The sequence below is a fragment of the Lutra lutra genome, chromosome 8 (genome assembly GCF_902655055.1).
Source record: "Lutra lutra chromosome 8, mLutLut1.2, whole genome shotgun sequence".
Taxonomy (NCBI): Eukaryota; Metazoa; Chordata; class Mammalia; order Carnivora; family Mustelidae; genus Lutra; species Lutra lutra.
Genome location: NC_062285.1, coordinates 40,789,996 through 40,802,288, shown reverse-complemented (window position 1 = coordinate 40,802,288; position 12,293 = coordinate 40,789,996). Strand labels below are relative to the sequence as shown.

The 12,293-nt window shown below is 41.4% G+C and overlaps 1 protein-coding gene across 5 annotated transcripts in view; it reads right to left on the bottom strand.

Moving 5' to 3' along the window:
• KCNA6 (potassium voltage-gated channel subfamily A member 6) overlaps positions 1-12,293 on the bottom strand; it is a 64,499-nt gene that overhangs the window by 28,760 nt on the left and 23,446 nt on the right. Inside the window, exon 2 of one of the 5 annotated variants that reach the window (XM_047743011.1) lies at positions 8,966-9,035. The exons of the other annotated variants lie outside the window; for them this stretch is intronic. The gene's annotated coding sequence lies outside the window, so the exon portion shown is untranslated. The remainder of the gene's footprint in view (positions 1-8,965; positions 9,036-12,293) is intronic. 5 annotated transcript variants of the gene reach the window in all.

The following is a 12,293-nucleotide window of genomic DNA, read 5'->3' as shown; positions in this document are numbered from 1 at the left end:
TGCTTTAAATATGCTCATGGTGTCATACTGCTCCTCCACTAAGATGAAGCTCTTAATCCCCTGCCTTACTTGCTTGCCCTTTCCCTTGCCACCCCAGTCTCTCATGCTCATCTTCTTTTTTTCCACCACAGGACTTTTGCACATGCTGTTATCCCTGCCTGGAATGCTGTTATCCCTGCGTGGAATGCTGTTTCTAGAACATTTGCCTACTTCCATTCTGCTCATCATTCAAATATCAGCTACAATATTATTAAGTCAAATCTCCCTATTTTAAGCTCTTAGAGCACAGGGATGTGGATATCTGTACTTGGCCACATTTGTCACAGTTGCAGTTTTACATGTGGGCTTACTGGATTAGTATCTGCATCCACCCTCACCATCAACACACACACACACACATAAACACACACACACCCTCACACACACACACACATATGCATGCACACATACTTACAATCTCTTCACTAAAGCAAGAAATCATTTTTTTTATCATTATATCCCCACTCCCCAGTATATGGTAGGAATTCAATACCTATGTACTAATCTATAGAAACATCACCTTTTACTACTGAAAAAACCACTATGCATTGCTTGGGTTTGAATAACAGTTATTCATCAGTCTCATCGCTATCCTAAAATACTAGGACTTGGAGACTGCATACTTTTTTTTTTTTCTTGAAGTCCTGCTACTCACTCTTCTCTATACTTCCAATTCTCATCTGCACACATAATTTCTAGAAACGGGCATTGATGTAATATGAGCAGAAGATTATGTGTTGTATGGGTGTCTATCCTGGAGAGCTTACATATTATAAAATCTTTCCTTATACCTAGCTTTTAGATATTGTCATCCATAATACATTTCTAGCACTTCACTATGATCTATAAATATATTCTCTTCCTTCACAATCCAATACACATTCAGTTGTCTGAATTCTAGTAAACATCTGATTAAAGCTAAAGATTCAGCACTTTAGGCAAACCTAATGATTTTTATCTTGTTTCAGTTCAGTGAAGTTTAACACTTAAGTTTTGTGCTTTAGCCAAATTATTACACGTTCTTTACTGCACAGGGAAGATAGGGGACACTGACCAGTTGATAGGGCCCATGAAAATGACCAATTGTTAGCTAGTGCACAAAATTCCGAGTCCAGCGTAAGACAGGGCACTTGGAGGGGGGTCTAAATTTGAACATCTAATGTTGAGCACCTCTTGTTTATGATTCCTGTGCAAGTAGAGACTATCTGCTAACCCAACATTAACTTAACCCTTTGCTGGCTAAAACAAGTATAAATTAATCAACTGTTTTCTTTTGACATATTCAGAATTGAATGAGAAGTCAAATATTCTTTAAAGTTCCTTCTAGAGAATAAGACTTCCTATCAGACACAAGCTAAAATAGTCATGGTGAATCCTAAATTTCTCATGTCTACAATGTAATATCATTGAACAATACTAAACTCAAGACTTCCCCATGCAGGTATTTTTTTTTCTTTTTTTTTTTTTAAAGATTTTATTTATTTATGAGAGAGAGAGAGAGCGGGAGGGAGAGGGAGAGAGAATCTGAAGCACACTCTGCACTGAGCATAGATCCTTGTGTGGGGCTCGATTCCACGACCACAAGATCATGACCTGAGCCGAAACCAGGTAAGTGCTTAACCAACTGAGCCACCCAGGTGCTCCCCCCATGCAGGTATTTTTAAGGACACCTTCCTTTGCCCCCAAAATCAGTCTCTGGAAATAGCTAGCAGGGGTCACTCTCCAAATGGACTGCCTTCCCCAGGGCTTGGCCATGCCACACGAGAAGGAGAAGGCTGGGACCAGAAATTTGGATGATCCTGCTTCTTGGTGGACCCAGTGTGAACCACCAACTGTCTCAGTCTTGTATCCACACTCGCTTCCTTCATTACTGCTTTCAAAGTTTGGCTCAACAGCTCTTCCCCAAGTTTTCTGCCATTTCTGTGAGTGATGTAGAATTTGGCATTCTTTGAAAACTTGAGCTTGATAAAATTTCTTGCTCCTCTGGGTGTATCACCAAAGCCCTACACCTTCCTAGAAAGGTGGAAAAGTAGCATGCAGTGAGTTGAGGGCTGGGGTTTGTGCTTCAGACAACGATAGTGAAACTGTCAGGACACTCTCACGGCTTGGTGTTCACCATTACCTTTAAGAGCATGTGCGTCCATTATAATCACCAATGAAATGCTGACTAAACAAGGTACCATTTAAGAGGAGCCTGGGTGGCTCAGTGGGTTAAGCCTCTGCCTTCAGCTCAGGTCATGATCTCAGAGTCCTGGGATCGAGCTCCGCATCGGGTTCTCTGCTCAGCGGGGAGCCTGCCTCCCCCCTCCTCTCTCTGCCTGCCTCTCTGCCTACTTGTGATCTCTGTCACTGTCAAATAAATAAATAAAATCTTAAAATAAACAAACCAACAAACAAGGTACCATTTAATACCCATCATGTCAACAGCCCACCTAGAATATTCAGAGCTGTTTGGATGCCATGAACACTCTCATACAGAGCTGCTGATTTCTTCTGTTTCTCTCTTAATTTCAATAACCACCGCTTATAGTTTTTCAAGATAGAAATAACTCTCTGATCCTAGAAAATAGACACTCATTCACCTTGTTCCAGCAATAAGGGCCTGCAGAAAACTATAAAAGAGAAACTGAAAATCACACATATCCCTTCTACACAGAAGATGCGCGTGTGCGCGCGCGCACACACACACACACACACACACACACACACACTGCTTTTTGAGTGCCACAGAGCTGATCTAAGCCCAGTTACTCTTGTTCATCTAATAATTGAAAACAAGGATTGAAGCTGCCTCACACTGTGAGGATTTAAGATAATATTGTTGTATAAGGCATAGTAACTAGTAGCTGGAAGCTAAGACCATTACTGTTGTCAATATATTTCCAGGAGATAGATAGGTACAGAGATAGATAAAGATAGAGTGCACTTTTTATGTTTCTACAAGATGGCTTTGTGTGCCAAAAAAACAGTATTTAGAAGATATGTTGCTGGGGTGCCTGGGTGGTTAAACCTCAGTGGGTTAAACCTCTGTGGGTTAAACCTCTGCCTTCGGCTCAGGTCATGATCTCAGGGTCCTGGGATAGAGCCCTGCATTGGGCTATCTGCTCAGCAGGGAACCTGCTTCTGCTTCCCCTCTCTCTCTGCCTGCCTCTCTGCCTACTTGTGCTCTCTGTCTCTGTCAAATAAATAAATAAAATCTTTTTAAAAAAAGGAAGAAGAAGATATGTTGCTTTGACAAATTATATTCAATTTATAAAGGTTACACATCTTTCAATGGAGTTCTTCCTCAAGTTTTTTAATCCAAATGACAAATTTTGTTATTCTATTTATAAGCAGAAGTTGCCAGTTTTGTTTTTCCAAAGTCTGAATTCCTCAAGAGTCTTTGAAAGCAATAGTAAGAGGAGAACACCTTTAAGGATACGTGTTTGGACTGAATATTTGTGTCCTCCCAGTCCCCATATGCTGAAGCCCTAATGCCCAGTATAGCTATATTTGGAGATGGGGCTTCCTAAGGAAGTAATTAATGTAAGCTTAAATGAGGTCATAGTGGTGGGACCCAGGTCCCATAGGATTGGTGTCCTAGAAAAAGGAGTAGACGCTGACTCTGTGTGTGTGTGTGAACAGAGGAAAGGTCATATGAGAGCACAGTGGTCTCCAAGCCATGGTCTCCAAACCAGAAGAGAGATCTCCCCACAAACAAACCTGCTGGACCCTGGTCATGGAATTCTAGCTTCCAGAACTGTAAGAAAATGAATTCCTGTTGTTTGAGCCACCCAGTATGTGACATTTCCTTACAGCATCCCTAGCAGCCAATTCAATATGAGAAGCAGAGATCACTCCTTTACATCCAGGTCTGAGCTCAGAGGTTGACAATGAAAGCAGGGACCCACACACGACTAGATGGTTGCATCCGTGGAGATGGCCAGACCTTGCAGGGAATGGCTGTTGAGTGCACCAAGGCCAGACCTGAGGCCCGGGACTCCTAGCCTACCAATGAGGTTGCAGAGCCACTAATGGATTTGTGAACTGAGATTTATACCCAGTCTTAGAGTTGACAGATTGAGCAAATAAAAATACAGGCTCCTTTCCTCCTCCAAGGAAAGGAAATCTATTGTGCTTTTCTTTGTATTACCAGTGTTTAATATACTGCCTAGAACTTTAGTAGACTCAGCAATGCTGTTTAATTAAAATAGCCCCTAAATGTTAAAAAAAAAATTACAGGATCCACAGTTAAATTTAAATTTCAGATGATTTTGCAATATTTGGAACATTCTTCTTTTTTTTTTCTCTTCGAATTTTTTTTTTAAGCTAAAAAGAAAACAAACCAACAAGCAAAAAACCCAGTTTACCCATTGGGGACATTCTTATATAAAAAAATTATTCACTGATGGGGTGCCTGGGTGGCTCAGTGGGTTAAGCCTCTGCCTTCAGCTCAGTTCATGATCTCAGGGTCCTGGGATCAAGCTCTGCACTGGGCTCTCTACTCAGCGGGGAGCCTGCTTCCCCTTCTCTCTCTGCCTGCCTCTCTGCCTACGTGATATCTCTCTCTCTCTCTCTCTCTCTCTCTCTGTCAAATAAATAAATAAAATCTTTAAAAAAAATTTACTGCTTATTTGAAATTCAAATTAATTGGGCAAATCAATTATTTTATTTATTTTATTAATTGGGAAATCAGTTATTTTATCTGACAACCCTAACCAGTACAGGCATGATTTTCTGGAGGGTATTTTACTAATTCATGTCAAATCTTTAAACCTAATTATCGGCACAGCAATTCCACTTCTAGGAATTTAGTCACAAGAAATTACTAGATAATAAATATACAGGTAAGGATATTTCTCCAGTGTATTACTCATAATCACAAAAATGGAATTAAGGTAAGGGTGGTTAAACGGTTGTATTTTTGTTCAAATGTATGCGACCTTAAACTTGTAATTTTTTAAATCTGTATCAGTATGAAAAGATGTCCAGACATATTGTTAAATTTAAAAGAGTAATTAAGTAATTCTAAGTTTGATTTTATTTATTTTTTTTAAGATTTTATTTATTTTTTTGACAGACAGAAATCACAAGTAGGCAGAGAAGCAGGCAGAGAAAGAGGGAGGAAGCAGGCTTCCTGCTGAGCAGAGAGCCTGATGTGGGGCTCGATCTCAGGACCCTGGGATCATGACTTAAGCCGAAGGCAGAGGCTTAACCCACTGAGCCACCCAGGTGCCCCTGATTTTATTTTTAAATATTTGTAGCAAGACACCATCCCTCACCCACACATTCATGAAAAACATCTGGAATAATTATACCAAAATATTGACGGGAGTTACCTCTGGATTGTGGGGTTACTAGTAATTTACTTTGCTCCGTATCTCTTCATGTTACATTATCTTAATAATCAGAATGATACAATGATTCTATTATAATTTTTAAAATGTACTTGTAGCTTTCTTAAAAAGAAGTATGCAAAAGCACTGATAATTATAGGATTTTTAAAAGTTGAAGCAAAGAATTCATGTGTGGATTCAGTAATTCCTTACCTTAAGTCATGGGCGTGAACCTTGTCATATTTTAGTGTCGATTTATCTAAGCTATGACATCTTTCTCTTGCTAAAAGAACCACAGTAATACCTGGATATGGTAGATATTTGCTATTTTTGTTCGTTTTGTTTGGGGTTGAAGGAGTTACTTTTTTCTCTACCTAACATCATTTTATCCCTTCTTCTTGCTACAGAGCAGCACTTTTCCTTCAGAGAACCATCCCCAGCCCCCAGGCTCAGTCCACATACTTTGGATAAAATTGATTTGGCTCCAAGGGCGTGCATGTGGTCCATTTATATGTCCAATCAGAGCATGCCATTCCCTTGGCCTAATAATTTGCCCAGATAAGGGAATGAGATAGAATTCTGACCAATGAAAATCCGATTATAGGATTTTGTCAGGTCAAGAGAAATACTCTTTTTATTGGACTAGAACCCAGAAGAATATGTGCCTGGAGTTACTAGTCATCTTACTGCCATCTGAAACCAACATGGACAGCAAAATTACATCAAGAGAGATTAAAAACTTAATTCTTGGGTTATATGGTACCTAAAGCTCGGTTTTATTATTTTTAAGCCAAATTCTTTAGAGGAATTTTATCATTTTTCAAGTAACATAGTATGGACCTTAGATTTATTGTGCATTTTCCAGAAAAAGGTCTGGTTAATTTGATTGATATGAATTGAATCTACTGGCACAGTTTACAGGTCTGAGTAGAATTTCATTGGTGTTAATACCCCAAGGAGAAGGGTTGCCAGGCATCCTGTAGAGGAATATGTCCCCTATATAATTATTTTTGTCCTGCTTCCTGTATTGACTTTCTCAGGGCATCCTAAATGGCCTGTATTCAGCATTTTTCAATAAATTACATAATTTCAGCAGTTGAAGTTTTTATGAAATTTATCTGGATGTGGGTATTTTTATTTGCTAAATTTGGTGGTCCTACTGAGGGATCATTTACCCCCCTACACCCTGCTATGTTTCACCTGCTCTATTTTTTTTTTAATAGGTTTTTTTTTTTTTTTTTTTTTTTTTTTTTTTTGTCAGAGAGAGAGAGGGAGAAAGCAAGCACAGGTAGACAGAGTGGTAGGCAGAGGCAGAGGGAGAAGCAGGCTTCCTGCCGAGCAAGGAGCCTGATGTGGGACTCGATCTCAGGACGCCGGGATCATGACCTGAGCTGAAGGCAGCCGCTTAACCAACTGAGCCACCCAGGCGTCCCTCACCTGCTCTATTATAGCTCTGCCTACTGATGCCCAATTTTAGCTGAAGTTATAAGAGTTGATAAATTTTTTCTTAAGATTTTATTCATTTATTTGTCAGAGAGAGAGAGAGAGAGAGCACAAGCCGGGGAGTAGCAGGAAGAGGAAGAAGCAGGCTCCCCTCTGAGCAAGGAGCTCAATGTAGGATTCCATCCAAGGACACCAGGACCATGACCTGAGTTGCAGGCAGATGCTAAACCAACTGAGCCAACCAGGGAACCAGGGGTCCCGAACTATTTTTTTTTTTTTTTTGGATTAAGATGGTTTGAGCCAGATTTTTGGTCTCTTGTAACCAAAAGAAAACTAACTGAACCCAATTAATTGCAGAACCACCAGCATCTAAGCTCTACAGCCTAATTATACTAATCGATATATTTTACATTAATCACTGAGTATGTTCAGGAGAAGCTAAAATACATTATCTCACGAATAAGACTACCCATCCTTTGAGCTGGACAGTCTTTTCTATATTTCACAGATGAGGGAACCGAGTCTTTATGAGGTTAAGTAATGCACCCCAAATCACACAGCTAGGTGCATGGGGCCAGTATACTGAGACACTGAGTCTGCGCCCTTCCACTAAACCTTCCAGTGCTCACTTGGAATTCTCAGTTCCAGTTTCATGCCACAGAGAGAATTCTTCCATTGGTTCACTACCGGTTGGAATAAAATAACCACCAGAAAGCCTAACTTCCCACAAATAGCTCTGATTTGAAGCCAAGCATATAAAAAGTGCCCAAACAGAGCCTCAGTTTAAAGTGAGTACAGGAAGCCCCCGCCTTACTACTGTTTTCTCCAATTTCCAAGCAAGGATTATGATCTGAAAGCAAGTTTTTGGCTCACTTGAGTCATGTCAAGTTAATCAAGGTCAGTCCCATTGTTGAAATTAACCAAATATCTGCAAAATTTTCCACTGTTTATGGACACTGCCTAAAACTGTATAAGCTGGACATGAACTACATAAAGGCAGGCCTGAGACAGAGGAATCACCAGGTTTCCAAAACCTCGTTTCAGTTTCCTGAAAATACATAAAAATACATAAAAATAAAATGACTCCTGCACGTTTACCTGTGATGTGACATTCTGTGTGCAATTCATCATGGTTTTGTGACTTTCATAGTAATTCTGAAATGAAGGTAGAACAGAGAGGTGATGTGCTCTATTCAAAGTCAAGTAGCAGGTCAACCGCAAACAGATTAAGACCCCAAACAAACAAATGAAGAAAAATCACAAGTATCTACTACATCCAGGTGTTTCTCTGGCTCTTTTAGCAAGAGAAGGATGTCCCAGCTTAGATAAATTAACACTAAAATATGATGAGGAACATGTCTATGACTTCAGGTAAGGAATTCCTGAATCTACACCTGGACCCCTTGCTTCAGATTTTTAAGGTTATAGAATTAGCAAAGCTTTTGACAAATAGGTTTAATTAGAAACAAACCAAAACTCTTTGTCTGCTAGCCTCCACTCCTCCAGGCTTCCATAGGAGCCTCTGCCCCTGCCTTTGCTGCCCAGGGAAAGCAGTAGCATTGTGGCAATCACACAGCAAGGTTGCCAATGAGTATTGTAGACACTAGACTTGGGGGGCAGAAAGTGAGGACAGCTGCATTGCTTCCTGGACCTCTGATGGCTTTTCAAGTACAGCCCCAATAAATGTGATAATGATGGTCCAAGTGAGTCTGAAAAGTGGGAAACGCCTATTTGTCAAACATCTCCCCTTGACTAGTTCCCAGCAACCTTGACGATTTTACGGGGGAAGTTTCAGGAACAAAAGAGACGCTGTTCCTTACCATCCCCTCCCAGCAGGCTGGAGAGAGCTTCTCAGGCTCCTGGAGTGGGTCAGGCGGAGAGCAGTGGCCCAGAAGAGATGGAATTTGTGACATTCTGCCCCATGAGGTCAGTGGGATGATGACAACCACTCCCATCCCACTTCTGTTCCTTGCCTTCCCAGTATGTGTGCACATTTTCCACTAATAAGAAACTCTCAGAGGACAATTTTCTGAAGCCTCGCACAATTTTCTGAAGCCCCAAATACAAAGGTTCTTTTCAAATCCACCTCTGAACTGCAGAGCCCACACTCAGCCACCCACCCATGAGCTCCCTACACACGCTCAGTAAGCGACTATAATCTCTTCTACCTGGATTCCTGTAGGAGCCTTCCGTTCAAGGTACACCAAAGTTTGGTCCTTGAGAGAGGTTTGCTGCCCCCTAAAGGCAGAGGATTTAAAAGCAGTAATAAAATTGACCAAAAGTCAAGCTGCCTTTTTTTTTTTTTTTTTTTTTTTTTTTCATTTGTAAAATCGGATTTTAGTTATGGCATCTCTGCTATGAAATCCTGCAAAAGTGTCCATGTATTCCCAAAAAATTAGGTGTGTATTACCAGTAGCACTTTCAGGGCAAAGTTTATCACATTTTCTTCCATGCCACAAACACTTTACCGACTACTTTTTATTTCACCTGTGTCAGGCTGTCGTGGCTAGAGTGGACTTGGGTCCCCACCCCTAGTCTCTTTCCTGCTCTTGCCCCCAGTTCAGCCAAAGGGATCCCTTCAAAATGGGATCGGAGAGTGTCATGCTTCTGATTTAAAACTCTTGCTTGCTCCCCTTCGTTCCCTTCAGAATGAATCCAACTTCTAGCAGGTTCGTGGTTCTTCACAGTCTGAGTCCAACCTATCTTCCAGCCTCCCCTGTGCCCTTTTACCCCATGTGACCCACACTCCCAGTTCCTTGAACACATCGTCCCTTTCTCAGAGTCTGTGCCTCTAGCAAGCCATTCCTTCTATTAAGAATTTTCTCTTTGATCTCGAAAACGCCGACTCCTCCTACAAGGCTCGCTGACGTGTCCACTTCCCTGGGACACCTTCCCCAGGAAGAATTCATTACTCTTCCTATCTTACCCTGAGTACCTGCTACATGACTCTACAGCAGCACCTATATGGTTTTCCCCATATGGCTTCCCAGAAAGGTTACATTCCTCATTACAAGACTAGAGCCCAAAACATGTGTTGGGCTGCATTTTACTAGTTAACAGAGTTGCTTTGCCTTAAATCAGTCTTCATAACCAGCCCACCTTTCACTTCCTGACTCCTTAGGTCACAGCAGGCTACTTTCCTCTCCACCCATGTGACCCTCACTCTGTGAAAGCAGCTGGGAAATTGGGCTTACGGCCACCTTGGAGTCTTGCTCTCTCCCTTCCTCCTACAAGTCACTGCTGAGAGAGCTGGCCACAGATTCCGGTTACAAGGTAGACAGGAATAAAGAGCACCCTCCCCCACATCATTTGTCTGCAGTTTCAGTTGTGTTTTATTTTATTTTTTTTTTCAGCTATGTTTTAATTCAGCCTGACACTCCAGAGCCCTGAGTTTTGCACACAACTGGGTGCTACTCTGGATACATAATAAAGTTGTGCCTTGATTCCTACACTCGTCTTTGCACTTCACTCCCTCAGTCAGAAAGCAGTGGTGTTGAGTAAGGGACACCAAGAAAGCCTGTCCCCCAGTGTCTGCCATTCACCATACTATCACAGTCAGCTGCTTACATGTGTCTGCCATCTCTTACAATCTCCTTCCTTTTTAAAAACATTAATGTGCTGCCCACCTCTGATTCTCCAGGGCTTGACACATGCAGGCTTAATACGAATGTATTAAGTATTCTTGGCTGCATATTTGTCCCATTTAACATCTTGAATACGTCATGCCAGCCCTTTCTGTCCTGCCAGGTCTCTGTGGACAGGTCTGCTGCCAGCTGTATGTGTCTATTCTTGTAGATTAAGGACCTGTTATCTGATGCTGCTTTCAAGATTTTCTCTTTATCTTTGTAATTTGCAATTTTCACTATAATATGTTGAGGTGTTGACCTATTTTTGTTGATTTTGAGGGGAGTTCTCTGTGCCTTCTGGACTTGAATGCCTGTTTCCTTCTCCAGATTAGGAAAGTTCTCAGCTATAATTTGTTCAAATAAGCCTTCTGTCCTTTTTCCCCACTCTTCATCTTCTGGGACTCCTATAATATGGATATTACTTCACTTTGTGGAATCGCTGAGTTCCCTAAGTCTACCTTCATGATCTAATCCCTCTTCTTTTCAGCTTCCTTGTTTTCCGTCATTTTATCTTCTGTGTCACTGATTCTCTCTTCTGACTTGTTCATCTGTTTTTTTATAGCCTCCACTCTGGACTGCATCTCGGTAATGGCATTTTTATTTCAGACTGACTAGATTTTAGTTTTGTTTTTGTTATCTCTACAATAAGGGATTCTGTAATTTTGTCTATGCTTTTTGTCCCCCCCCCCCAAGCCCAGCTAGTATCTTTATAGTCATTCTTTTAAAATTCTAGTTCAGGGGCACGTGGGTGGCTCAGTGGGTTAAGCCTCTGCCTTCGGCTCAGGTCATGGTCTCAGGGTCCTGGGATAGAGCCATGCATTGGGCTCTCTACTCAGCGGGGAGCCCTCTGCCCCCACCCCCACCTCCACTCCCACCACTTGCCTCTCTGCCTGCTTGTGATCTGCCTGTCTGTCAAATAAATAAATAAAATCTTTAAAATAAAATAAAATAAAATAAATTTCTAGTTCAGACATCTTACTTATAACCATATTGATTAAATCCAATCCCTGGGTGTGAGTACTTCCCCCTAGTCCTTGTTTTGGGGTGAGTTTCTCCATCTTGTCATTTTGTCCAGAAAAGAAAAGAAGAAAGAAAAAGAAAAAATAACAATAACAACAACAACAGAAACAAAACAAAAACTAGGTCCTGGGTGTGTTTTGGTCTGCTGGTTTAAAGAAACTAGATCCCAAAATAAGAAAGAAAGAAAAACATCTATGGCACAAGATACTGTGTAACTTGCTTCCTCTACCCCCTACTGATTCCTGGCCCAGCTGCCACCCCTCTCCCATGCTTCTTTGCTCTCAGAGCCCCTTTTTTGTTCAGGAGTCTGGAAGGGAAGCGCCTCAAAGACGTTGGGCCCCCCCAACAATATGTTGAACAGTAATCTTACCCACCACTAATAAAATTGATTAGGATGGGCTTGTGGCCTAAGAGAGGTTGGTGGGAAACACATGGAGGTTTCCTCATGTTTAGAAAAGCTTGTCCTTTCCTGCTTTTGGACGTTGTGGTGTGAAGGGATGGTACTTGGAAATGCTGCCATTTGTAAGAAAGACATGAAAGACAAGCGAGTCCCAAGGAATAGAATCCTCTGAGCCCTAACTATGGCTATGGCAGCTGATTGCAAAAATGGTTCAAACTCTTCATGTTCCCTTTGCAATATGATTTTGAAGTTCCTTCCACCAAAAGGCAAAGTCTATTTCTTCATTACTTGAGTCTGGACTTGCCTAGTGAATTGTTTTAGCCAATAGTATACAGCAGAAATGTCTGCACCCATTCTAACTCTTAGTCTCAAGTGGCTTTGACACGTCTGCTTGCTCTTGGGCTCCTGCATCCACCATTAGAAAGACCCCAGGCCACCTGCTAGAGGACT